At 42.6% G+C, this 4,682-nt stretch overlaps 1 pseudogene; it reads right to left on the bottom strand.

The window, feature by feature from the left end:
- Window positions 1-3,259: 3,259 nt before the first annotated feature.
- LOC114220163 (nucleolar and spindle-associated protein 1 pseudogene) lies at window positions 3,260-4,593 on the bottom strand (annotated as a pseudogene).
- Between the last annotated feature and the right edge of the window lie 89 nt (window positions 4,594-4,682).

Below are 4,682 nucleotides of genomic sequence, written 5' to 3'. Positions count from 1 at the left end.
CTTTTGACCCCCTTGGTCTATCTAGTTATTAAGCCATCCCTCACTTCTCCATAGTCAATTTCCTTTGAAACATCATCTTCCAAAAACCTTGGAGTCATCTTTGGCTCTTCTATATTTTTCACACACCATTATCCAGTCTATCATTAAAACATCAAAAAATACTGAGTCTGATTACTTCTCACCATCTCACGAGTACTCTGGCTCATTTGTCTCCCATTGGCATTATTGCAACAGGCGACCAGCTGGGCACCCACACCACTCGGTTTGTTCTCTGTATAGCAGACAGCAGATTTTTTTTTTCCCCATCTAAAATCAGACAATGTCATTCCTCTGCTCAAACCCATTCCATTCCATTCCAAATAAAAGCTAGAGTCCCTAAATGTCCTTACAGGATCTGAACTCTCGTATCTGCTCTGACCTTCTGACTACTCCCCCTTGCTCCCTCTACTCCAGTCCCAGTCACATGGGCCTTTTGCTGTCACTTGACACATTTCTTTAGAAATTTTACCCTGGCGGGCTCTCTACCTGGAGTACTTTTCCTGCAATTACTTCTATTGCTTTATTTCTCACTTCTTTCAAGTCTTTCTTCAAATCTCTTAATTGCAGTAAAATTTCCCCCACCCACCTACATAAAATTATGGGCCTCTCTCCCAGTCACTTGCTTATTTTTTCCCCAAAGCACTCACTACCATCTGACATACTATGTATTTTCTTTGTTTGTTAATCGTATGCCTACCCCCACTAGTCTGTAAGCTAGGACACTCACTTACTACTCTCCACTGAGGTTTTCAGCTCCTGTTTATGTGTTTTCAAATGTGTGTGTGTGTGTGTGTGTGTGTGTGTGTGTGTGTGTGTGTATTAGTATCTTACACTGGGGGTGGAGGGCCTTGGAGATTCCTCCTCATTCTGTAAGCCAAGCAATGCAATAAAATATTTAATCCAGGACCTATTTCTTGTTTGTTTCTCTGTTAATAGGAAGGCTCTTCAGAATATCTGAAGAATTATATTTAGAATTATCTGGAATAATACTTCAAGTAATACTATCTGGAATATATTCAGAATTATCTGGAATAATATTCCAAACTGATAGTAGGTGCAGTAAGGACAACGAATATTTCATTTGCAACATCCCTACACTCCCCCAGCCTGGCTGTCTTTCATAAATGGTATGTCCATCGACTCAATTTCTAAAGTCAGAAATTTGGGAGCCATTTTTGACTCCGCCTTTTGCCTCACTACCATATTCCCTTTGGGGACCCAATTAGGCAACAACCACTGACAAGAAAGGTGAATAAATTCATGGCAAGAAAAGGAATGAAGAGTTTCACCCAAGTCCAAGCAGACACTGCAGATACTGAACATACATACTAGAATTCTGTGTACTCTCAATGTTTTAGAAAAAAATTGCAGGTTCCCCAAAAGGCAACTCAAAATTAGTGGCTGAGCCGCACATACCCAAATCCTTATCACAAACTCTCTGTCCTTCCTCCCATCTTAATGAATAGGGGGTGAAAGATTCTCCCTGCTGGCCTGATATAAGCAGTCATGTTGAGAAAGCAAGGAACAGGGCATTCAACTGGCAAAACCCAGGGCCCTGAGTCATACAAGGACAAGGAAATGAATTCTGTCAATAACCTCACTGTGCTTGGAGGTGGATCTTCCCCACTTGAGCCTCTAAATGAAGATACAGGCTGTCTGACACATTGATTTTAGACATCCCTGTGAGACCCTGAACAGAGGGACCCAGCTAGGCCATGCCTCAACTCCTGATCCATGAAAATCATAAGATAATAAATACATGTTGTTTTGAGCCACTAAATTTGTGGTAATTAATAGCAAACAAACGAACAAAAACTAACACACACTAGATTGTTGCATGGAAAATGAAAGGGGGTAGGCCACGCTCAGTTTTGGCTTCAACCCTTACCAGCAGTAACGGTGGACCTCAGTTTCCTCTTCTTTAAAATGGATGTGACAGTATATGCAGAAGGAGTTTAGTGAGGGAGTAAATACCTCATTTTATTTAAAGCAGCATCGGCACATGCTAGGTGTTACCTGTCAAATGCTAAGTGTGGTCTTCTGCCGGTGGAAAGCAAGAGGGAATGCCATTTCCACCCAAAGAGTATCACCCAGCTTGCAGCTGTCCCACAGAGATCCTGTCATTTCACCTCTCCATGGAATAGCCTAGTTCCTGCCTTCTGGTTTGAGTCTGTGGACTGATATTAGCGGACCCATCTTTAAGAAGCTTGAAAGTCAGAAGCAGGGGCAAAGGGCTGAGGCTGACAACTATAACCTAGTTGAAATAATAAAATGAGATGCATTTTTGAAATAACCAAGGCAGATGAAATCTTAAGTGTCTCCTGCTTAATATCACTTATTCTTTCCTAAAAATCAGGTATTCTGCACGAAGACAGTTCTTTCCCACCATTTTATTTTTATTTTTTTTTCAACTCAATCATGAAATAAATTTATTTACAAAGAATCTACCACCATGAGAAAACATTTATGAAAATCTTAAACAGCACAAAGCTCTGAAGCTCCACTTAGGTGCAACAAACATGGCTATGAGACTAAGCAACTCTAGTCTTTTCCATAGTGAGTAAGATGTAACTCTGACAGAGTACATTGATCCTTGAAGCAGCAATCCTCAGATTTCAGTATGGCCCTGTGTATTTTTAAGGCTAGAATGAGCAATAGAGTTTTTAAGAATATATTGAGTGACAGAGGGCAATTCCATCAAGTGATTGGAACAAATGTGCATAGGTAACAAAACACTTCACATAGGTAGAATATTTATGCCATTACCAACCCATTTGGTTCCCTGTTTCATTAAGACAACTCGATTCTCTGGAGGAGGATGAGGTGACTTTCTCAGCTTGTTAGTGGTTTAGGTTCTACTAAAGCTTGTGGTAGAACTACCTACCCTCAGGTAAATGCTTCTGTCTAGAAGAGGATTCCAGTTCTGTCAGCAGAGGGAACTTGACATTAAAAATCTAGGTCAAGAATCTATAGGATGAGTCTCATTAGAAAACTGAAATGTACAGAGACTTAGGTAAACACCATTTCAAAGAATTCGTGAGCTTTAAGGTCAATAACATCTTTTCAGGGATGTAGTATGTGAAAAGAACCACCAACGCTACGTAGATAGTGAACAAAGAGCAGAAAAAAGTCTTTTGACTAAAATGGGGAAGACGGTAGAAAAATATTTACAATAAAGAATGGGTTCAGAATAAAATACTTTTTACAGGATGTTAAAAAATTAATCTTCAGCCATAATGAGGCCTCTCTGAGCTCCTAAAACCTTTGCTTTCTTCTCCTTTTGTCTTTGCTCATATTGTTTCGTTGTTCCTCCCTAGTCTGTAGAGGAGGCTGTTCTTAAGTTTTCTTGTGGAAGGTAACTCTGTTTACATGCGCCCTCAGAGAATTATTTTCTTTAGACTGACCCCATGGTTTCAGCTTGCCTTTGTGTGGCTCATAGTTGAGGGGGCGAGACAGACTTGCTTTGAGATCAAACACTGGCTTCTTGCTGGAGACCGGAGTCTGTGCTGCCTGAGTTGTCAATTTTAATGGGCTAACAACAGAAGCAAAATTTCCATTTGTGGTCTTTAATTTGTACGTCCCGAGCGCAGCCTGGCCTTTTGGAGTACTCCCAAAGGTATGGTCACATGTGGAGACTTTCTGGCTGGAGTCTTGGTCAGTGAACACTTATGCTCATTATCTTTGGTAGCAGCTGAAAACCTGACGTTCATTTTAGTCGCTGAGAGAAGGGATTGCTTGGCGGAGCCCTTCCCACACAAGGTGCTCCAACCTGCAGCGGCTAGGGGCCGGCCCTGGTACAAGCCGCGGGGAGCCTTCCCCAGGGAGGAACTGGAGTCACCACTGCCCCCTCGGTGACCGGCTGCTTCTTCAGTTCATTAAATGAACTGTGTTCTTCAAAATGTTTCTTTTTTCTCTCAATGTATTGATCAATGGACTCCATTTCCTTAAAACGACCCTCATGAAGCTTCTTAAAGTTTGGAGTAGTGCTTATATTTCTTTTGCTTTTTCCAGGTTTCGAAAACCCATCTGTGTAGAGAGGCTTCTTTCTTTCTGAAGGTACCTTTGAATCTTCATTACCATTTATTCTTCTTTTTCCTGAGGAAACAGCATTCTCCTCTCCTTGGCTCTCCTTGGTGGTGGAGGAACTTCTGCAACTGTTCTGAGATTCTGGTTTTCCTGCTTCTCTTGATTCTGCAATTCAGCGTGATCACTTATTTTGATCTCTGAATCATGCTGCTGGGAGTCCGGGTTCCTGTGGACCGTCCTGCACCTTCTCCTGGTTTTGGTGCCATGGCCAACCGGCTCCCTCTCAGCTTGTTCCTGGCTGCCGCTCTGCATCTCAGCCTGGTCACAAGACGATGCGGAAGTTTGACTTCCATCCCGATTATCATTTTCTTTTTTTACCTCGTGTTTAAGGCGGGCTTTCAAGGCTTTTAACAACTTGTGTGCCCTCAGGTTAGCCCAGAGGCCCAGATTCTTGGCCAAGTTCTGCAGGTGGCTGTACTTGAAGGAGTCCAGCTCCTCAAGGGAGGGTCCGGCCACGGCGAGCTGCATCCAGGCGACCACGCAGAGGACGCCTACTCCAGCCTCGGCAGTGCAGTTCAAAACTCTGGTGCCTCTTTCCCACCATTTTAAAGGAAAAA

The sequence above is a fragment of the Eumetopias jubatus genome, unplaced genomic scaffold (genome assembly GCF_037043125.1).
Source record: "Eumetopias jubatus isolate StellerSeaLion01/CBP00866 unplaced genomic scaffold, mEumJub1_p1.0 scaffold_13, whole genome shotgun sequence".
In the NCBI taxonomy this organism is placed as follows: Eukaryota; Metazoa; Chordata; class Mammalia; order Carnivora; family Otariidae; genus Eumetopias; species Eumetopias jubatus.
The sequence above is the reverse complement of the archived record's forward strand: the minus strand, read 5'-3'. Positions and strand labels throughout refer to the sequence as shown.